The 23,964-nt window shown below is 46.8% G+C and overlaps 1 protein-coding gene across 2 annotated transcripts in view; it reads right to left on the bottom strand.

Moving 5' to 3' along the window:
* LOC147747399 (serine/threonine-protein kinase TNNI3K) overlaps positions 1 to 23,964 on the bottom strand; it is a 2,862,006-nt gene that overhangs the window by 1,703,555 nt on the left and 1,134,487 nt on the right. The window lies entirely within an intron of this gene.

The raw sequence follows: 23,964 nt of genomic DNA, 5'->3' as shown, positions 1-23,964 counted from the left end.
CTAAAATTACTAACAATTAATTAATACTATTGTTTCTAATATTCGTATTGATAGACTTGAAATCTCATTTCATTTGTAGGGGTGCATCATATTCACATGTAAAACGCATCTGCATATGATCTTGCAATTATATTAGCATAGGGTGTTAGAATTGTGAAATGTATTAACACAATTACATGACATGTTTTAGGTATTGACAAGTAGCAATGAGAATTAACATAGGTAATGAATGTAACTAGCCGAAAACGTTAACATGAAGAACTCATGTTGTAAAATTAACTTCACTTATATTCTGAATGTGTTTAACAATGATATTTTATAATGTGGTAGAAGTGCTACTTAAAACGCCATAGAGTTAGGCAAATCTGTAATGCTTAAAGTGACATGTTCTTATGTTAGCTGAAATTGTAGACCTGGAATGCAAGTCCCTCACAACTCTCACTTTATAATGAATAAATCATGTGCACTGTAGAATCTGCTCCTTCTCACAAACGTGCAGGTGGAAAAGTATTCATTAGGAAAAAGTAATGTATTTGTTTTAGTAGCTAGGCAAGGAGAGAAGAAGTTACAATTTTATGGTTTGGAGGTGACAAAGACGGAGACAGATTCACATGGGAGAAGGCATGGGAACCAAGGACGAATTGATACGAGAGATGTACATGAAGAGCATTATGGAAAAGTACCCGCATGACAGTGCCCTTTGTGAACTGTGCGCACGCTGTGCATTATGGGAATTCTACCTGGGTATAATTGATTGTTGAAATTAGGGGAAGTGCCCACTTTTTCTTGCCTTCGGAGAGAGAGCATCTCTGAAAGAGCTCCTTCTTTTGTGATAGTGGCTTTATGTTACTTGACTCATTGCTGGTGGAGAGACTTCTTAGAAAGACTTCATGGACTGACACCTTTCCTTTCCATTGGAAATGCTGAAGTAGCGATGTCAGCTTTGCGCTATAGTAGGGACAGATTTAATGTGTTTTACTCATCAATCCATGATGCAGGGAAATTTAGACTGATGCTTCTTGATTCTCTGTATCCTACTTCTTGAATTATTAGCCTTGTTCATGCTGCACTGTTTAAACTGGATGCGTAGATTTGTGTTCATGCTAATTCCTTTGTCTTTCTATGCCCTAGTGTTGAGGTGTCTCTATGTCCAGTTATTCTTGGCTTTGTAATAAACTCAGTAATCTTATATAGCTGTCCGCAATTTACTATGTATCGAGTTGAGTTGTTGGCAAATTAACTGTTTATTAACAATTTTCCCCATTTTACACTTTCATACTGTGAAAAAGAGCCATCGGATTGTGTCTCTAGAAAAGGTGTACAACTATTAGGCCTGGCCCATTCAGTACACCCATACTTCTATCATTGTATTTTAGCAAGACTACTGCTATGCATTATATGCAGAGCTGACTACATATGGGCATGCAAAGCTTCAAATAGGGTGCATTCAATATCAGGCAAAGGCTATTTAACCATACCTCCCAACAAAGATTCTATACATAGAACGTAAGAATACAGCATTACGATAGGCTTTTTAAACCTAATCCACTGTTAAGGTAGTTCTAGAGGGACATGATGGTTAGACACCCAATCAAAGGCAAACTTTTTACCAGGCTAGTTCTTCGTACTAGAGGTTCCCATCATGCAACTATCCCCTCACACCTGAGGCTCCCAACATGGAACTTCTTTCCAATATAGATCAAACTGGCAGTACACTTACTGAAATTTAGTGGGACTTTCTTTTGTAATGTTTGTGGTTATGAATGAGTTTTACTTTGTTTCATGTCGGTTTCCACACCACCATACCTTGCAAAAAAAGGTCATGTGCTTAAGGAAGCCATTAAGATTGATAGACACGGAAAAGTTCCTATTATGCTAAATCATTTTATATTACAAAATCTTTATCATCGTCACTCCGAAAAGTGGTTTGTTGCAAACTTCTGTTGTACACATTGATCAAGATTCCCTGCTCAGGAAATTGAGAAGGCCTCGATGCTGATGCTAAATTGGTATTTTTTTACAATACCATAAATTCTTCTGAGCCTATAGATAACAGTACTACAAGAACCGGTCTCTGATTTAATGCCGAAATTGCATTTAAATTAAAGAACTGCATTCAAGCCCATGTCTGAAACGCCGACCACAGCTTTTTATGGTGACATGCACTAACATACCACTCTAAAGCCAGCTAAGACTTCTAAAAACAAGAGTGTAATCATTCTTGATAGTTCAATATGTGAGTATAAAGACTTGTCTATATAGTTCCAGGCTGGAGAAACCAGTATTGAATCCCATTTCTTCTCTCCCTGTGATTTGCATCACTCCTGACACTGGGACACTCATCCCACCAAATAAACTGAAAATACATCCTAAGACAGTCCAATTGTGGCTGTAAATCTTTATGATCAGGAAACTACTATGATCCTTCAGAGCCTCATGTCTACATTTCTGCACTCAAACATTGACTTCATGACTGATTGATCTGTACTGTGCTCTGTGTCATGCTTCTTGAAACTATCTCCAATGCAATGATAGTCCTGATGTAACAACCAAAGATGTTAGAAAGAGATTGATCGATAATGGCAAGCAAAACATGTGCCTAAGTTTACCGGAAGCTACATGTAAGATCCCAAAAGTATGTCTTGCAATGGAAATATTGCAAGTACTTGCATGTGACAGTACTAATGATCCATACATACTTTGGAAACATGAGACAGCCTTGCACCAAAGTGGCAGACTTACTTAACATGAAGAAATTGCTACTCAGCGCTCCAAATTACCTGTGTCTTTTGTTTTAGAAGCTCCCATCACAAAAGATAATGCACCATCTTTTGTTTCAGATCTCTCTGCTGAGAAGTTTATCTTCACCATTCATCAAGGGAAGCCATTTGATGTGAAGCAGAATACTAAAGGGGGGGTCATTCTAAGACCTGCCACATCCCTGAGACAGCCTGGGTTCCCACAAGAGTCACACTCAGTGCAGTATTCTTGTGTGAAGAAAGTGTGGGTACCCATAAATTGCTTGCTGTGATTCATGTGATGTCACATGAAAACAATCTGACCACAAAGAAAATACTCAATCTGAATAAAGTGCCTACATCACAATTCTTCTGGGATTTTACAGCAACATAGCAATCTGAGTACCAAGAAGTTAGCCAGTTTTGGCACCTTGGAGATAATCACTCATAATTCCTCCAGAGAACATACTGTTTGCCAGCAAGCTACTTATGCCAGAGCCCGTAAACGTTTCAGAACACAATCTTAGCAACACAAAGACATCAGCAACTAATTCTGTGAACAGCCTGTCTGTTAGTCAGTTGTTCACTCAAACATCGGTCTAAGGTATGAAAGGGTTGAGTTATCATGAATACCAGCAACATTTGGCATTCGGAAAAAAAGAGAGTCTGGACCTCCAGCACTGTGATTCATGTTACTTCCTGAAAGTGTCTTGCAGCATACAATTCAGTCCTTCAGACTTAAAACATTGTTAACTTTATTTCTTGTTTGGACTCTGCTCTGCATTCAGGCACCCAGGAGTGGCAGTTTGGGGGATACTGTCACGGTTCTGACATTTTGCCACTAGGTGGTGCTTACAAGGGCTCTAAGGGGTCTTTCTTTTCCACCAGAACATAAAAGAACATTTTCTAACAACCTGTAGTCCCAAATTCAGATCACATTTCAGTCCAGGCTCCCAAACCACCTCCCTGTTGCATTTAGGTCCTTGCAGCTTCCTCTTTTACCAAACCCTACCTAGATCATGTCCTGGTAGTGGAGCTTTGTTCTATGTCTTGATTCCAGAACCTGAAGATAATTCAATCCATCAATCAACCAACCAAACAGGATTTATAAAGTGCAGCCAATTACCCACAAGGGTATCCAGGCTCTGACGACCTTGCTGCTTTTGGTGGGTTCAGTTGAACAGCCAGGTCTTGAGTCCTTTCTGGAATTCCAGAAGAGAGGTGGAAATCCGAAGGTGAAGGGGGGGTCCTTCCTGTACAGGGTTTAGCAGTGAGGTAGGAGAAGGAATGTCCTCCACTCTTGCTCAGGCAGATGCAGGGGTGTGAGTGAGGAAGAGGGAGGAGGAGCACATGTGTCTGGATGGCTGGTACGAGTTAAGGCGGTGGTTGGTGAATGCTGGTCCTTGGTTGCGTATAGCTTTGTAGGTGTGGATCAGCATCTTGAATTGACATCTCTTTTGAAAGGAGAGCCACTGTAATTTTGTGAGGTGAAGGATGATGTAGGTCCATTTGGAGAGGTCTAAGATGCATCTGGCCACGGAGTTCCGTTTTGTTTGCAGTCTTTCCAGGAGGTAAGTGGGGACCCTGCATAGAGTGAGTTGCCCTAGTCCAGACAGCTGGTGACTAGAGCTTTTGTGACAGTTGTCTGGTATTGACGGGGAGTCATTTGAAAATTTTCCAGAGCATGCAAAGGGTGACGAAGCAGACAGATGAAACTTTGTTGATCCGGCTTTTATGGTGATTTTGATTGTCCAGGAGAATGCCGAGGTTGCGAGCATGGTCTGTTGGAGTGAGTGCAGGTCCTGGGTCCCAAGGCCACCAGGAGTCAATCCACGGGGAGGTGGTGTTGACACAGATCAGCACTTCATTTTTTTCTGTGTTGAGTTTCAGGCAGTTGTTTTTCATCCAGTCTGCAACGCTCATCATACACCTGTGGAAGTTGGCCCTTGTGGTGGTGGGGTCTTCAGAGAATAAGAGAATGAACTGGATGTTGTCTGTATAGGATATGATGTTTAGTTCATGGTCTCTGATGATATTGGCCAAGGGGGTCAGGTAGTGCTGAACAGTGTGAGGTTTAGGATCATGCCTTGAGGGAGGCATCAGATGATGTTCTTGGGTTCTAAGGTGAATGGTGGTAAGTGTATTCTCTGGGTCTTTTGGTGAGGAAGTATGCGATCCATTTGAGGGCGTCTCCTTGGGTTCCAATATGATGGAGACTTTTCATAAGGGCATTATGGGATACAGTGTCAAATGCTGCTGAGAGGTGGAGGAGGATTGGGCCTCTGTTTTTCTCTGGTCAATAAGGGGTCTGATGTCATTGGTGGCAGCAATCAGGATGATTTTGGGGCTGTGGGTGGTGCCAAATTCAGATTGGAGGTTGATGACTTTTTCGAGGGCTTTGGCAGGAAAATGGAGGGGTAGAGAGATGAGATGAGGTCTTGAGTTCGCTGTGGTTGGTGGGCAGTTTCTTGAGAAGGGGTTTGACTTCTGAATGTTTCCATTCATCAGGAAAGGTGGCCGTGGTAATGGATGCATGGAAAATGGTGGTGAGCTTGCTGATGATCTTCTTGCTCCAGAGGTTAAAATACTGGTTCCTGGGAGGAGGAGGTGATGATGATTTTGGTGCTGAGGGGTTGGAGAACTCTCTGACGATGTTGTAAAGTTCTTTGCTGTGGTTAGAGCTGACTTCAATGTGGTCCGCCAGGGTGCTCCTTTTTGTCTTGAAGGTGGCTCTGTCTGCTGAATCCTTGCTGGGTCACCATTTCCTTTCTAGTTGCTTGCAGTTATGTTAGGTGGTTCTTAGTTCAGTCATGTACCAACTGTCTTGTTTGGTTAATTTCTTGAGTTTGGTGGGGCGATTCTGTTGGCACAGTTGGTGATCCAGGCAGAAACATTCTTGACAGCCTGTTCTAGGTTGTCTATGGTGGCTGTGTGGGAGGTGTTGAGGGCAGTGGTCCACTGGCTCTCTGACACTAGCTGCAGAGTGAGTCACTGGGAGGCTAGGTGGCAGTGCTTGAGGGTGCTCTGTGCTCCTACTTTGACAATGTTGCTGGCTATGAAGTAGGGATCAATCATTTGTCCTGCATTGTGGGTGGTGTTGGTGAATAGATGGGTGAGGCCGATGTTGTTCATGCTTTCGAGGAAGTTTGCGATGTTGGTGTCATTGAGGTCATCAAGGTGAAAATTGAGGTCTCCAAGGAAGATGTCGTTTTTGGAGTCTATGACAAGCGAGGCAATGAAGTTGGGAATGGAGCTGCAGAAACTTGGGCATGGTCCTGGAGGTCAATAGGCAAGAGTGCCTCTGATGGTTATTTTGCTGTTAGTTTGGAGTTTGAAATGGAAGCGTTCCATTTTCGGGGTTGTGTTGTCTGCGGTTGAAATGAAGTGGAAGTTTTCTTTGTGGATGATTGAAATACTGCCTCTGTGTTTGTTGATATGGTCCCGGTGTGCTATATTGTAGCCGTTGGCTGTTGATGAAGCAATGTTGGGAGCGGATGCGGATTCTGGGTTGAGCCAGGTCTTGGTGAAGAAGATGAGATTGGGAGTAAGAGAGGTGATTGTGTCCCAGATCTTGGTGGCTTGCTTGTAGAATGGTTTTGTGTTGAGCAAGAGACAGCGGAGATGTTCCAAAGCCGTTATGGTCGGCATGGTCATGGTGGTCATAATGCATGTGGGTGCTCCAGTGTTACAGGAAAAGAGACAGTGCCAGCAAGAGAAAGTTCCTACCATTGAATGTGAAGAGTTGTGGAAGCAGTTGTTTCGTAGTCTGGTGTTTAGGGATAGGAGCTCAGTGGCAGTGTATCTGCATGTAGCAGAGTTTCTGGTGCTAGGTGTGGGTGGGTGCAAATGGCCTTGCCTTTGCCGCTACTTCAGCCACCATAAATTAGGTATTGGGAGGAAGGAGGGGTGCTGGGTGCCAGTGGGAGGCAGAAAAGGGGCTGGGTGAATGCCAAAAGAAAGGCAGGAAAAGTGATCAGCAAGTAATGCAGAACATAAAAATACAGCAAGAAGAAATGCAATGAAAAATGAAACAAGCACTTTACAATACAGCTGAACTAATTCGGTAAAGACTCAAAAGTATTATCAATCAGAACATTTGTAAGGCACACTACACCCGTACGGGTCTCAAGGCGCTGGGGGGTGGGGAGTGCTCCTACTACTTGAATTGCCAGGTCTTGAGTAGTCTTCTGAAGGCTATCAGGTCCTGGGTCTGCCGTAGGAGGATGGGGAGGGTGTTCCAGGTCTTGGCGGCAAGGTGGGAGAACGATCTGCCACCGGAGGTTGCTCTTCGGATGCGGGGGACAGTGGCGAGGGCGAGATCGGTGGAGCGGAGCTGGCGGTTGGGGGTGTAGAGGGTGAGTCGTCTGTTGAGGTATGCCGGTCTGGTGTTGTGCAGGGCCTTGTGCGCGTGGGTGAGGAGCATGAAGGTGAACCTCCTGTTGATGGGGAGCCAGTGCAGGTCTCTCAGGTGGGGTGAGATGCAGCAGTGGCAAGGGATGTTGAGGATTAGGCATGCCGAAGCGTTCTGAATACATTGTAGTCGTTTCTGTAGTTTGGCTGATGTTCCTGCATAAAGGGTGTTTCCGTAGTCTAACCGGCTGCTTGTTCTGGTGCGGATCCACCTGTAGATCTTGTGGAGCATGCGGAGGGTGTTGAAGCAGGAGGACAAGACGGCATTGGCCTGCTTTGTCATGGAGAGAGTAGAGTCGAGGATGAACCCCAGGTTGCGTGCGTATTCGGTGGGTATTGGTGCTGATCCCTGTGCGGTCGGCCACCAGGAGGCGTCCCAGGCTGAGGGGTGTAGCCGAGGATGAGGACTTTAGTCTTGTCTGAGATTAGCTTCAGACGGCTGTTCTTAATCCACTCAGTGATGTCTTTCATTCCTTTGTGGAGGTTGGTTTCGCCGGTGAGCCGGTCGTTGGTGTTATGTTATGTTATGTTATAAACCGTTTTGTAACGCGCTCTGTTACTTGTGAGTATCCTGGCGCGGGAAACGGATCAACGCGGCAAAGAACAAGACAAGAGAATTCTCCTAACCTGCACTCGTAAATAGGTGGGTTTTCAGATGTTTTTTAAAAGCAGTTACTGTCGGCATGGAGCGAAGGTGGAAAGGGAGGGCATTCCAGGCTCGAGCAACCACCACCGACAATGACATACCACCCAGTCTGGCGCGTTTGAAGCGGGGAAGAGACAGTTTGAGCAATGAGGCAGATCTCAGAGTGCGTGTCGGGATGTACTTAGTGAATCTTCTCTTCAGATAAGAGGGGCCTTGGTCATGAATTGCGCGAAACGCCAGCACCAAGGCTTTGAACCGAATGCGTTGTATAACTGGAAGCCAGTGAAGCGAGCGCAGCTCCGTGCGCACGCTCTTCCACCTAGGGATGTTAAATAAAAGGCGTACAACCGCATTTTGAACAATTTGGAGGCGATTAACCAGGTATGCTGGAATGCCACTAAACAGTGCATTAGCATAATCAAGGCGGGCCAGTATAAGTGCTCTGGCAACCGACTCTCTGGCCTCCTTAGGGAGCAGGGGAAAAAATTTGCGGAGCATTTTCAGAGTGGCAAAACAAGTGCCAGTGAGTTTTTTGATGTGGTACTCAAATCTGAGATCCTCCGTAAACCAAACACCCAGATTTTTTGCAGGTCTTCCCATCTCGGTTGGGCCAGGAATGTTTGGGGGCCAGAGTGTACTCTTGAATGAAGGGGGAAAGGAGCCGTAAAAGAGCACCTCGGACTTGTCCTCATTGCACTTCAGCTGGGCCTGTGTTAACCAGCGAAATACTGAGGACAAACAAAGATGAACAGTGGATGTGTCCAGGTTGTCATCTGGCCAGGTAAACAGCAGCTGGGTGTCATCAGCGTACCCTACAATCTTAGCCCCGAACTGTTCAGCCAAGTATACCAAAGGTGTAATGTATATATTGAACAGAAGGGGGCTAAGAGTGGACCCCTGCGGGACCCCTGTAAGCAAAGGTCTTTGCTCCGAGGAATACGGAGGCATCCAAACCTGCTGGGTCCTATCTGATAGAAAAGAAGAAAGCCAATCAAGCACCACTCCCCCAACACCAATGTCAGACAGCCGGCCAAGAAGGAGATCATAAGGGACAGTATCGAACGCGGCAGAGAGGTCCAATAAAATTAGGACCGCTCTGCCACCTCCATCAAGACACTCCCGGATGGCTTCAGACATCTCCACCAGGGCCGTTTCGGTGCTATAGGCAGCCCTAAAGCCCGATTGGGCCGGGTGGAGGGCATTAGATGTTTCCACAAAGCTCTCCATTTGAAGAAGAGCAGCCTTCTCACAAATTTTTGTGAGAGCAGGCAGGAGGGAGATGGGTCGATAGTTTCCCGGGACCGACACATCTAGTCCTGGTTTTTTCAGGAGTGGAAGGAGTTTAGCGTGTTTCCAAACTTGGGGGACCACGCCAGCGGCCAAAGAAAGATTCACCAATTGTGTGATCTCACTGCAAACAGTCTCCGCCACTTCCGAGAGCACTCGGGCAGGGCATGGGTCGACAGGGGAGCCCGATTTAAGGGACTGGAGAAGACGGAGAACATCCTCTTCCAAAACCTGTGCGAAGGTGGTAAGTTGATGCACAGGGGGTGCGGGAGAGGGTGAGCAAGGGCCGGCTACAGAGCGATCAGCGGGAAGTGCCTCTAAAAGGCCTCGCTGGATCTTCGCTATTTTAGTTATAAAAAAATTAGACAGCTCCTCACACCATTGTGCAGAGGACGGGAGGGCCATGGCTTCCGCCACAGGGGACACAAAGCTTTTGACGATCGCAAAGATCTCTCTGCTGTTGTTGTTGGCCTTGTTAATGCGCCCGGCATAATAGAGACCTTTGGCGACCCTAATAGCTCCATAATAGTTTTTTTGAGCAAGTCGAAGGGCGGATTTAGCCTCGGGGCTATACTCTCTCCTCCATAAGCGTTCAAGTCGCTTACAGCCCTGCTTCAGTTCTCTTAGTTCTGGGGAGAACCAGGGTTGGGAGGGCGCGCGTCTGGCTCTAGTCAGCACTGTTTGTTTGGTAGAAGCAGTCGCCGCCTGCCCTATCCATTCATTGAACTCCCCCACTGCATCGTCCAGACATCCCTTGAGATGTGGGCGAGTGTTAGACAGGGCTAGTCTGAACGCAGGTAGATTAATTTTTTGACGATGACAGGTGGGGGGCGAGGGGCTGGGCTCTGCCAGCTCCCAGCTAAACCTGATCAGGTCATGATCAGACCAGGATGTTTTTTCCACCGACACTGGCTGGATGGGGAAATTCGTACATACCAGGTCGAGTAAATGGCCACCCACATGTGTAGGCCCCGACACCCGTTGTACTAGCTGGGCAAGCTCCAGAATGTCCCCGAGCCTGCGAGCCTCGGAGGAATCAGGGATATCCATGTGGACATTTAGGTCCCCGACCAAAAGAAACTTAGGAAAGCCTAATGCCCGTGGGACTAGGTGTTCTTCTAAAGAGTTAAGGAATTGGGTGGCTGAGCCTGGGGGCCTGTAGATCAAAGATCCACCTAAGGTGAAGTGGGGAGAGGTTTTGATGGAAAAATGGAGAACCTCACCCCCTAGATTTTCAGAGAGAGGCTCAGTTTCAAAACTCCATCCCTCCTTGAACACCACCGCTAGTCCGCCCCCTCTACCCAGGGGGCGGTCAGCTCTAGCTATCTTGAACCCCCTGGGAATGGCGAGTTCAACGCTAGGAGCGGAGGTACAAGTCAGCCAAGTCTCTGTAAGGAACAGCAGCTCCAGTTGGCCATCTGAAAGTAGTTCAAAGATATCAGCCGCATGCTTCACTGCCGATCTGGCATTGATCAGGCCCGCCCTGATGTTGGTAGTGGCGGCGTTGCTAGCTGAACGTGGAGCGAGAAAGGGTTGGGGCTGGAATGCACACATAGTACATCTTCCCAAAGCATTAGCAGGGTTAGCACGCGTGCACGGCAAGCCCTTACTATGAGGGGCAAGTCTCAGAAGATCCGCTCGAGAGTATTGCAGCGTCTCTGAGCTAGCCATCACAAAAGGAGGCCGGGCAGGGTGTCTGGCCCTGGGCCCGTCCGGGGCACGGACGGGTGAGGGATAGTATCAGCTGGGTGTCGTCGGTGTAGGAGATGATGTTGAGGTCATGTAGTCGAGTGACGTGGGTGAGCCGTGCCATGTAGATGTTGAGCAATGTTAGGCTGAGGGATGAGCCATGGGGTACGCCGCAAATGATCTTGGTGGCTTCGTAGGGGAAGTGAGGGAGGCAAACGCTCTGGGTTCTGCTGGAGAAGAAGGAAGTGGTCCAGTCCAGAGCCTTGTCTCGGATCCCGGCATCATGGAGGCATGTGCGTGTGCGTATGGTGTGGTGGCAGATGGTGTCGAAGGCAGCTGACAGGTCCAGGAGGATGAGGGTCGCAGTTTTGCCATGGTCCAGCCGGGCTCTGATGTCATTGGTGGTGGCAATGAGGGCAGTTTAGGTTCTGTGGTTGCTGTGGAATCCGGACTGGGACGGGTCAAGGATGCAGTTCTCCTCGAGTTAGCGGGTCAGCTGTCTGTTGACTGTCTTCTCGATGACCTTCGCCTGGAATAGGAGCAGGGAGATGGTTCGGAAGTTCTTGAGGTCCTTAGGGTCGGCATAGGGTTTTTTGAGTAAGGCGTTGATCTCGGTGGGCTTCCAGCTCTCCGGGAAAGTCGCTGTTTCGAAGGAGATGTTGATGGCTTTCCGGAGATGGGGTGCTGGCTTTGTTAAAGATGTGGTGTGGGCATGGGTTTGACGGAGATCCGGAGTGGATGGTGTTCATGATTTTGATGGTGTCGTTGTCGCTTATGTTGGTCCAGGAGAGCAGGGGATCGGTGCGGATGGTAGTCGTGGGGGCGGAGGGCTCAGTGGCTGTCGGGGCGGTCATGACGCGAAGGTGGGATGTCGTTGGTGCTGGAGCTGGGGTTGGAGAGTTCCTTCACGATGTTGAAGAGCTCTTTGCTGTTGTGTGCATTGTCGTCTAGGTGGTCTTTGAAGGAGGCCCTTTTGGCAGATCTGATGAGGTGATGGTGTCTGCGGGTGGTGTTTTTGTGGGCTGCGTAACTATCCGGTGTCGGTTCACTGTGCCATTTCTTCTCTAGTTTTCTGCAAGTTTGCTTGGAGGCCTGGAGGTCCTCAGTGAACCAGCTGGCTTTCTTGTTGGTGTGTCTGTTGGAGGGTTTTTTGATCGGGGCAAGGGTGTTGGTACAGTTGTCGATCCACTGTCTGAGGTTGCGGGCCGCGGTGTCGGGTTCGGTGGGGTTGGTGGGTGGACTCCGGACGAGGGTGGTGATTAGCTGGTCTTTGGTGGCTGTGCTCCAGCAGCGGCGAGGGATCTGTTGGGTGCGGAGGTGCATGGTGGGATTCCGGAAGGTGAAGTGGATGCAGCGATGGTCGGTCCAATGGAGTTCGATGGTGTGGCTGAAGGAGACGTTGGAGCTTGTGGAGAATATGGGGTCAAGCGTGTGGCTGGCAGAGTGAGTGGGTGTTGTGATGAGCTGTCTGAGTCCGAGGTTGTCGATGTTGTCGATCAGGGTAGTGGAGTTAGTGTCGTTGTTGTTAACAAGGTGGAAGTTCAGGTCCCAGAGAAGGATGTAGTCTATAGAGGCGAGGGCGTGTGTGCGGACGAGGTCGGCGATGGAGTTGCTGAACTGTGGCCGGGGTCCGGGGGGTCTGTAGATGAGGGTTCCTCTGAGGTTGGTGTTGGGATCGGTGTGGATCTGGAAGTGCAGGTGTTCGGCGGTACTGAGCGTGTCGTCGGTGTTTGTCGAGACTCTGAGAGTGTTCCTGTGGACAATGGCGATTCCTCCTCCTGTTCCGTTGGTGCGGTCCCTGCGGATGATCTTGTAGCCATCCGGGAAAGGCTATGGCAATGTCGGGTGCCGAGGAGGGGTTCATCCAGGTCTCCGTCAGGAAGGCGACATCTGGGGAGGTTACGTTGAGTAGGTCACGGAGTTCAACAGTGTGTTTGCGGACGGAGCGGGTGTTGAGAAGTATGCATCTGATGTGGTTGCGTTCTTTCACGGGGGGTGGGTCGGCGGATCGGATGGTGGTGGAGCTGCAGTTCCGTCAGGAGAAGGAGCCTTGGGTGCACTTCGGGGAGGCCAGGAAGCAGGTTTGTGGTCATCCGGTGTTGAGTGCTTGGAGGGTGATGGCATCGTAGTGGAGAAGGGCGTATTGGCGTTCACGGGGACCAGGGGTTTTGGCGCTATGCGTGGTCCCGGCGCGAACAGGCGCATACAGGCTTGCCTTAGGTGCACCTTTGGCGCACCAGTGGCGCGGCCGCATAGCGGCCGCCATAAGACAGGGAGGTGGGAGAGAGGTACAGCTGGGAGGACGGAGTGGGCAAATGGGTGAGCTGGGGGCGGGGTCACAGGGGATGCAGCGGCAGGAAAATAACGGGGTGGAACGACGAAGGCTACAGAAGGAAAACAAAGGGCACATGTCACAGAAATAATACCAGAGGGAAAAGAAGGAAAGAAAACAAAACAAATGGCAATAAAAAAAAGCAATACAAATACAGCAAAAGCAAACCTACAGCAAGCGGGGGCGGGGCGGCAGGCGAGGAAAGAACTGGGAGGAACGGCGAAGGATACAGAAGGAAAAGAAAGGGCACATGGCACAGAAATAATACTGGAGGGAAAAGGAGGAAAGAAAACGAAACAAATGGCAATTAAACAAAAAGCAATACAGATACAGCAAAAGCAAACCTACTGCCTATCACTGGCCACCAGGGATGAGGCGCAGGTGGTAGCCTGCGGGTGGAGGAGGTTCTCGAACTCTACACAGCAGCGGCAGATGGGGCTCAAGGGCACGGACACAGAGGTGGTGCTGTGCGGCGTGGGGAGCGACCAGCCTCAAAAAGGGTCAAGGGTCGCTATTAAGACAGTAAGACCATTAAGTAGAGACTAAAATAAAGCATTGACAGCAGAGACTAAGCAAAGCAATAAAACCATTACAGTAAGGATTAATGCAAGATGATTAAGTACAGACTAAAACAAAACAATGGTAGAAGAGTCTAAGCAAAAATTATACCAAAACAACTACAGTGAGGATTTCAATAAGACGACTAGTAGCGACTTAAACAAACAATGGCAGTAAAGATCGAACGAAAACAATAACAAAACAGGACTAAAACAGGGCTAAAAGGCAACATGCAAACAGGCAAAGGTGGCAAAAAGGCAACGTACGGCGGAGGCTGAAGTCCTGTTGTTATGGCAGCAAGGGGGAGCTGGATTGTGACCTGTCAATTCTGATGCCTTTCACCCATGCATTCTGGACTTTTTTTGTCTCAGCTCCATTCTGCACTTCACTCCACACTTTTTTGTGTTCCTTCTTGTACCTGCTGGTTTTCCATTTCCAAATGCCAGAACAGCCTTCCCTTCATTGGTGGTTCCCTGATTCCTAGCACTTGTATAATGCACTTGTGTGATATGATTCCTCGCTTGGGAGGCAGTAGACTAAACCTCCCAGACTTCACTAGGCTGAGAGAGAGAAGGAGGACTGGCCTTGCAGACCATAAAAATGCAGTTTTTCTATAGGTCTATGGATTCTGTTTATTACTTTTCCCCATGGATGGGTAACAAGTCATTCCCTGCCATGTTAAGCATATATTAGGCTAAATATGTGCCCACTGTCTTCTGTGGTGCAGGTATTTGGGATGTAATAATGCTCCTAATTTGCAAATAGATGAGAATAGGTTTTAGATGCCTTTTTGTCGTGCCACAAAGCAGCCGTTCATTCATTTGTCATAAAGAATTGGGCCAGGGCTATGTAGAGGTTATTAATAAATTACAACTGATGATGTTATGGCTTCTTATCTAGATTAAATCTCCCACTGCGTTTAATGGTTTTCTTTATTAGGGAACTGTCTGATTTTGGATAAGACAATGATGGTTGAATTATAACAAGAATACATTTTGATCCCTGGGTTCACTGGATTTGTTTTTTAATACTTATTTAATACTATAAAAACATATAAAATGGATAAGTTCTGCTTTTCTAAATATTAGCGGTGCAATTTGTGAAGAGAAACATTGTCAAAAATGACAGTCAAATCACATGCATCTTTTATAAAAACCTTTTCCGCTTGGGAACCTTATCTTATAATTGTGTAAAAGGCCAGGCATAGATTTTTACTGACTTGATTTAGATTGATCGAAGTCCATTTTCTTTAGAGATCTCCCAAAAATGTGGCATTTGATTACGAGATGGTTCCATGAACTTGTACTTCATCCACCCTAACTATTATGCACTTTATTATGTTTTGCAAATCCTTTAAGCCTTTCTCCGAGCAGTATTTCACTTGTTTGTTCATAAATGTAATTTTAGCCAACATGGGGCCAGATGTAGGTAAATCCCATTTACCAATTTTAAAATACCGAATTATACCGATTCGGTATTTCAAAATCGGTAAATGGGATGTAGGTCCCAACATCTGGATTTGTTACCGAATCCTCAACAATTCATTAATTACCGATTTGGTAAATACCGAATCGGTAATGCCCATTCATTCCTATGGCTTTGAAGCCCATAGGAATGATTAGGCATTACCGATTCGGTATTTACCGAATCGGTAATTAATGAATTCACAAGGGTGCAGGGGGTGTCTTTTTGACACCCTCTGGCACCCCCAAAACAGGCACAGGTGCCATGTGGCAGGCATACCTGCCATAAGGGCAGGTCTGCCTGTCACATGACATAGGTGTGCATGCACACATGTGCATGCACACCGGAATCGGTATTTTACCATCAAATTGGTTTTGATGGTAAAATACCGATTCGTTAAGGCTCCTGGGACTCTGAAGAGTCCCACCTACATATGGGTGGCTTCAAATCGGTACATTTACCGATGTTTTATTTTACCGAATCGGTAAAATTACCGAATCGGTAATTTTACCGATTCGGTAAAATATTGCCCCCTACATGCCAAATCTTGTAAACCGGTCGGTAACGGCCGAAAATACAGATTTTCGGCCGTTACCGACCGACCTACATCTGGCCCTTAGACTCCCTCTTATTTATTTGCAACTGTTACGGGATGCTAGTTTTCTTATTGGTGCTGTTGATGTTACTGTACTGTAGTTGTTATTACTCACATTCAATATTCTAAGGGTGTCTTATTTTAATAAATGGATCTTTCAAACTGGGATTTTATTTGCGAGTTTATTGCTATTGCTATGTTTAGGAATTGTTACGTGTTGTATTCTGGTGTGCATGTACCTTGTTGTATATTACTGTCAGCAAAATGATGAGTGTTTTTGTCAGAGAGTGTTTTTGTCTATGATTTATATATTTCGCAGCATTATTTAATTTGGTTATGTTTGAATTTGGATCGCTTTATATGAATTATTTGCTTTTTTTATTAGTATATTTACAGTTTTAACCATATACAAAAAAAGAATAACAATTGGTTGATTGATTGATTACTCACAGCTAGTTCTCTACCTCCACATGAGCTCCTCCCCTTGGGCTTCCAGCTCTTTCTACCCTGCAAGCTCAGTGGGCAGTGGCTTGCAAACGTCCTTGTGGCAGAGGGTCTTTGCGATCCAATGCTGGTTTTGATGCTCTGCTCCAGGCTTGCACTATGATTCTGTATGCTTTGCCTTTATTTTTTTGCCATTAGCCAGTTTTTGCGACCACTGAGGTTGTTGTATTTCTAGTTCAGCCCATACACTTCCTGGCCCGTCATTGTTGTGTTCAAACAATTTGCCTTGTATTCCAATATTCCCTTTTCTGCTTCCATGCGTTTGGTCTGCCGTTATTAGTGTGAAGGTTTCCCACTCCTGATTCTAGCTTTCAAAGCTCTGTGTACCTACATCTTCCAACAATCCTTTCAACTCTGCCCCACACACCCACTGCCACCTTAGTTGGCAGAGCTCAGTACCTTTGTCCAAATAGGGACACTTGTTTCTAGTCAGGGTATTGGGGGAAACACACATTACATAAACCCCACTCACCCCCTGCGTAGCTTAGCACGAAGGTTAGACTTATCCCAAAGGCAAAGTGTACACTATTTGTACTCAACGCACACAGTAATACAGTGATAACACCACAAGTGGACACTGTTGAACTTGGCCCTTTTTGTAGGGTCATCCCTGAACTTTTTGCCTTCCTCCTAGACTTTTTTTCTGACATGGTGTTGGGAGTTTGAGGACTCTAGGCATTTTATCACTGCTGTCCAGTGTAAAGTGCATGTGCTCTCTATGGTAAAATGTGGTAAGACTGGTCTACACCTGTTTGGCTAATTTAATTTACCTATCAGTCCCCAGTAATGTGGTATCTCATATACTCGGGCCAGTAATTTAATTACTACTGGCGAACTTACAGCGCTGATTGCGCCACCCACCAAAGTAGCCTTACAAACCTGTCTCAGGCCTTTGCCATTGCAGGGCCTCCGAACGCAGTTTACTGCCGCTATAACATGGCACATCAAGTGGATGCCACGTCTGTGACTCTCCTTTTACTACATATCAGTCGCCCCTAAGGTAGCCCCTAGCTAGCCCTATGGGCAGGGTACATTATGGAAAAAAGGAAGGACATGTGCCTTAACTGTGTGGCATGTCCTTGTAGTGACAAACATCCATTTTGGTTTCTTACTGCTGTAAGGCTGCCCTCTCATAGGAATGCATTGGGGATTCCCTGATAAGTGTGTCAGTGGTAATTCCTGATATGAGAGGATTTGCGTGAGCAAGTTTGATATGTTTGGAATTGTGGTAATACATGCTGTGTAATGATGTGCGCAGATTTATTATCACTATTTTAGAAATACCACTTTTAGAAGTGTGCTATGTGTCTTAATGCCTGCATGATGTGCATTGCATGTCTGGCTCTGGAGTGACAGGGGCTGGTGAGGTACAGTGGCTCCAGAGGGGCTGGGTGAGTCAGCGCTAGGCTGAATAGGCAGATCTGCATTTTGAGTAGTGGGAGGAGTAACCCTTGAATTGGTCTGTGCCTGCCTAGTACAATGCTGGCTCCGCCCCCTGTGGTGTGTCTGGGGCCAGAGCCTAACCTAACAACGAGGGTGTGTGAGCACTGTAAAGAAATGCTTGAGTACCCCTCAGAACTGGCTTGGACTAGGTCCTGTGCCCTGTGCCAGGAGGAAGAACAAAGACACATTCGGTATAGATATTGGGGCTGTGACCCCATGTAAAGTGTGCTGCTCTGTGCTAACTTGGGGCTTGTAGCCGGCAAGCTGGCGGACGGCCAGGAGTAACTGCCATATTTACTGGGCCCTATGTGGGCTGACTTCCTGTCTCTGAAGTCTATGGACACTAAAAGACTGCATCCTATGTACTATGCTTCCTTCGGGGACTTCCAGTACCCCTCACTGTTTGGAGATTCTTAGTGGCAGAGTTCTTGAGTAGCTCTGCCGTGAGACTCTTGCTTCAGCGAGTCCGGCGGGTAGCATGAACAGAGCAATGGGTGAGGGCACTCTCAGCCAAGTTATGGCCACCCAGCGCAGGCCGAACGCTTGGTTCATGCTGAGGGTGCAGGTCTTGTGTGGTGTGTTCTGCGTCTGATAGGCGCTTTTCTCCTGCCTGCGGTGGGCTGAGACGGCAGTACCAAAGAGAGCTGTGGCCCCAGAATTTAGCCTCTGCTGCAAGCAGACCGCCCTCCTCCTCCCTTGCCAGCCGAAGCCACAATCTGGAGGGCAGGGCTAGTGAGGAGCTGCTGGGCTGGGCCCGATCAGGGAGAGCAGCCTCAGAACGCGAGGCAGGTGGTAGGATCTTGCCCGTCAACCTGCTACTACTGCTGCTTTTGAGCCATACCTGAAGGCGATGTTTGCAGGGACATAGCTGCATCGGTGCCTCTGGATGTGACCCCAGATCTGGGGGAGGTTGCCTGGCAACAGTCAGGAGACGAGGGTAGCTCCACCCAGCTCCATGAGCACAGGGTTCGAATTCGGAAGTCAGATGAAAGTTTGCCCGGATGTGGGTGGGGCCAACGGAGGCTTCGCATCGGGCCCGGCTGTTCACCTTACCCATTTTCCTGGATGAGTGGCTGCACCAAGTGGTTGGGGCAGCCGTGGTTTAGGGAGCCAGGGAGGAAGACCCTTGATCTGCCCTATTGGGCATTCCTGGCATTTTTGCCAGCTGCACCGCATGGTCGCAGGCACCTGCAAGCTGATCTGCTCGTGGGAGGCAGAGACTGGGGGTTTTTGTGATCCACCCCTGCATTTGGTGTGCTGATGGTACACTACTGTTTGGGGGCATTTTCCCTGGCTGGCATCATGGGGGAAAAAGAAGCTGCAATGGAGGTCCCCGCTTTATGGATTGGGGTAAAGAGAAACCCAGTAGGCAATCTGAGTGGTTGGCTTAGGTTCCTAAAGTCTGGGGCCTACTGGTTTTGCTCAGCCCTGGAATTGTGGTGTGATGCAAAAGGTTTTTGCCAGGCGCTTACAATTTATGTAAGTCCTGGACCAGCATGTTTTGTACAGCGCATGGGGGCCCTAACATTGAGGTTTAGTACCAGTTCCTTATGGCCAGAGGAATACCGGGTGATGTGGGTCTTACTAGTGGTACTGTAGTGCACTGCTAATGTGATTTATGCATAATGTGTTGATGCCTAATGTGAATGCACAATATGTTTATAACTAATGTGAATGTCTGATGTGGTTTATGCATAAGTGCTAACACCAGTAGTTGCTGGTTGTTATTTTCACTAATCACTAATTGCATTTTAATGGTTATGACATTGGCCCGATTGGTCCTGTCATGTACATAATCCACTGCTACATCATACCTAGTGCCACAGTGTATATATGTGATTGCATTCTACTGTGTTTTTTGAGTAATACAAAGGCTATTTCTCATATAACATTATGTGGAGTTTCTTTTGTGGTGTGCTTAGTGTGTCGCTGCTGTGTGTGTGTGTTTCGCAAACGCCTTACACATTGACTCTGGGATAAGCCTGACTGCTCGAGCCAAGCTACCAAGGGGGTGAGCATGGGTTATCTTCAGCGTGTAACTCCCTTGTCCTGACTAGAGTGATGGTTTCTGCCTGGCTTAGGAGCATACCCTAGCCAACCAGAAATTCTAATTCTAACAGACACCACACCAGTTAAGAAAAATAAAATATCTTTATCTAAACTCAATAAGACCAAAACACCAAAACACAAACATACATGTAATTAGAATTTGAATTTAAAAAGGTTTCAAACAACTTGGTCCATTGAAAATAGATGTGTGATTTATCACAAAGTACCTGTGGATGCAACAAAATTCAAAAGGCCAAACAGCCAGAGAGAAGGGAAGCATTGAGAAACAAAGAGATACGTCAGTTCGTGAGACCTTGGGGAAGCGATGCAACAGTTCTGCTGCACTCAGGAGAAGTGTTGCGTCGAATCCGGTCTGTAGGGGGAAGTGATGCGACGACTCCAAGACAGTTCTGGTCCGTGGGTGATACATCAGGAAGAATTGTCGCACAGGTGCGATGTCTGGAAATCCAGGATGCACCAGCGATTATTGCAGCTGCGTCGATCGGCACTGTGACAGTTTCTTCATCCCTCGAAGCGTCAGTTCTTGCAGCCGCAACATACCCGCAAGGGTCTCAAGGCGCTGGGCCGGGGGGGCGCTACTGATCGAACAGCCAGGTCTTGAGTATCCTCCTGAAGGTCTTGGGTCTGTCATAGGCTCAGTGGGAGGGTGTTCCATGTCTTGGCGGTGAGGTGGGAGAAGATCTCCCGCCGGTGGTTGTTCTTCGGATGCGCTGGATGGTGGCGAGTGAGAGGTTCGGCGGAGCGTAGCCGGCGGTTGGGGATGTAGACGGAGAGACGTCTGTTGAGGTAGGCTGGGCCGGTCTTGTGGAGTGCTTTGTGTGCGTGGGTCTTGCGAGCTATGGCAGGAGGTCAAATAACTTTTTCAGAGTTTTTATACAGTGAAAAGAAGTACCTGCTACAGATAGGGCCTGCTGATGAAAAGATAGAGAGGTATCAAATCGTACTAGATTTTTAGCAGTATTGGGGGGTGGGGCAGCATTGGTTGGCCACCACATTTTGAGTGAAAAGATATTACATTTTCCCAGCAGCAGAATCTCTATCTTTTGGCTGTTATTTTTAAGATGGTTGGTCTTCATCCATTCGAAGACAGCCAAGAGACATTGTTGGAAATTTTCTTCAGCTGCTGTGGACTCTTTATCCAGCTGTGTATCATCAGCGTAAGACAGGGTCTCAATGTCAAAAGTGATATTAAAGCTAGCAGGGGCACTATATATATATTAAAGAGTGTGGGGCTCAAAATTGACCCCTGCGGCACACCTGAGCGCAGTATAGTAGCCGAGTGTTACTCATTGTCTTCTGTTTCCCAGTAATTATGTTAACCAGGCCAGTGCCTTCCGTGAAATCCCTACACTTCTTAACTGTTTACCCAGAGCAACATGGGAGATAGTATCGAATGCAGCTGATAGGTCCAACAGAATCAGCACTGCCATCTTTCCTTGATCCAAAGCAAATTTTAGCATCTCTGCAGTGTGTAGGAGCGCTGATTCTGTTGAATACCCAGCCCTGATACCTGATTGCCTGGGGTGTAAGACATTGTTTAATAGGAGGAAGTCATTTAGTTGCCTATTTACAAGTTTCCCTGTTTTCTTGCTTAAGCAGGGCAGTGAAGAGATGGGGCTAAGGTTTGACAGAGTGGTTGGATCCGCAAGATGTTTCTTTTGAAGAGGGTTAACCAATGCGACTATCCTGTTGTCTGGTATTCCTGCCTGTCTAAGTGAAGAATTGATAATCTGATTAATTATGGGATTAACAGTATCAATCAAAGCATGTAGAATTTTTGGGGGGCAAGGATCGCCTGGAGAGCCTGATTTACATGTCAAGATTGCCTGTCTGGACTGTTCAAGGGTGATCTCATTAAAATGATTCAGCAGCGTTCTATTTTCTGAATTCTGATTGGACCCTTCAGTAGGGGGTGTATCTGTTGAAAAATCCTTTCTGAGGTCACTGACCTTGACATCAAAATAGTCTGCAATCTGATCACATAGTTGTTGTGATGGGAGAATTTCCTGATTGAGAATCTTGGGGGGGGTAAAAGATTGATCAATTTTGAAAATCATTTCTTGATTGAACGTTGCCTGCTTAATGAGGTTAGTCTAGTAAACTTTCTTTTCGTGTTTGATCAACCTATGATATTCCTTCAGTGCTGTTCTGAAGATAGTGAGATCATTGTTGTTATATTGCGTCCTCCATTTATGCTCAAGTTTCCTGCTTTTGCCTTGTAGCTCTTTGAGCTGAGGGGGCAGAGGTTTACCCCCGAGAGGCTCTAGTAAGTGTGGCCACCGGGCCATTTTGTTGGCTAACACGTTCAGCCAGTCATTAAAGATGCTTGTGTCAATAACCGGATCTCCTGTTAGCGTGGGTTTACTTAATTCTGACAACAAAGGCAAGTTAAGATGTGTCAATATTTTTTTCCTATTAATAATTTTGCAGAGTTGATCAGGATTTTATTTGGCCATTCTCAAAAGGAATATACTTATGATCAGACCACGTTAATGTGGTTGGGGTATTCACTGTAAGCTTAGTAACGTTTGTACAGTTTCCATCTAAGGTATGCCCAGCCTCATATGTAGGGTCAGTTATCAACTGCTTTAGTCCTAACGTTTCTATGGTTTCCCCAAAAATATTCGAGGATGGGGAGTTATCTGTTTCTAAGTACAGGTTAAAATTTCTTGATATAGTAAAGTTTGAGTATCTGACAATCAAGGCACTAAGACTTTCAGCAAGGGTATCTACAAAGTCAAAACTTGCCCCTGGGGGCCGATAGATCAGGGCTCCTGCAAGACCACTGAGCTAGATACTTGGAGGTAAAAATCCAGACATTCAGCTTGCTTAATCTCCGGGATATCGAATGTTGAGCATTTTAGGGAGTCTTTAAAGATGATTGCCAGCCTTCCCCCCCCCCTCCGCACAGGTCTGTCTCTTCTGGACATTGTATAACCTGGGGGGAGAGACTGAACAATATCAAGGTTTGACCAGTCTTTTAACCATGTTTCCGTAACAAAGAGGAGGTCAAGGTTAAGATTTTGAACTAGATCATGGATGTGTAGGGCATGTTTTCCTAGTGACCTAACATTCACCAATCCGCAACAAAAAGGTGTAAGATCCAGATTTGGATTTATTTTGTGGCCTTGACCAAGAGTATGGATAGTACTGACTTCAACACTAAGTTCATAGTTACAATCTGTACAGGTGACTGAGCCTGTTATTTTATCTCGGAGGAGATGATGATGGCAGTCACTGGCTGGCATATAGAATGTCCTTAATTCCTCACCCGAGTAACAGAAAAATTGTTCATGACCAGCAGCATTTCTGGCCCTGGCCGCGTTCGGGACGGGGACAGGCGCAGACAGGCTTGCCTTAGGCGCACCCGCTGCGCACGTACGACTCAGCATGTGGAATATATTGCTGGCCGGAAGGAGATCAACGCGCAATGCTCCTCCCACGGAAACACCTGAGGTGGGGAGGAGTGTCTGGAAGCCCTTCTGCTGAAACGGGAAACCGCGGCGGACCGAGGGCGCCAGAACAGTCAAAATACAGTAAGCATTTAAAACATCAATTCAAGTTTTAAAATTGTGAATGTTTCCATTATAAGACCCGGAATTATCTGATTAATCTCTTTTGTGTGTTACCTAGTCTGATGGTGACAGGGTACTAGCTCCATCAATATAATGGCCTGCCCACCTGATCTAAATGCAGGTAGACCTTTGGTGTGATCACGGCAGAAGACTTCTCCATATCTGACATGGTTTGACTCCTCTCATGGTCCAGCAGAGTTAGGCCCATCGGAGGTTGACCTATATGTCTACCCACCTAATTAAGATGGGCAGGAATAGAGGTCAGTTTTCACTTCCAGACACCTCCAGGTAAACCCTGGTGGTACTGGACAAAAAAAGAACTGGAAAGCACCTCCTTTGCCTTTGGACATAACTACCATGACGATGGGGGCAATGTTGTTTTTTCAGTTTCAAAAACAGAATCCCGCTTTGGGATTTTGTTTTTAAAAATAAATGAAATTGTATCTTTGCTGTCATGTTTAACAGACCCGTATGACAAAGTTACGGTACACTGGCACAAACCGCTTTGGCAGCTGTTCCTGTTAATGGTTTAAATGTCCAATGGGCATTTCATAATTTGCCAGCTAGGATCTCCCGAGGGTGATTAAGTAATTTACTATGTTGCCCTGGAGGAGGACGGCCCAACCGCTAAATATTAAATCGGGCCCTTAGAT

Source organism: Lissotriton vulgaris, chromosome 1_1, assembly GCF_964263255.1.
Source record: "Lissotriton vulgaris chromosome 1_1, aLisVul1.2, whole genome shotgun sequence".
NCBI lineage: Eukaryota > Metazoa > Chordata > Amphibia > Caudata > Salamandridae > Lissotriton > Lissotriton vulgaris.
Note: the sequence above shows the minus strand (reverse complement) of the source record. Positions and strands in the feature narration are given on the sequence as shown.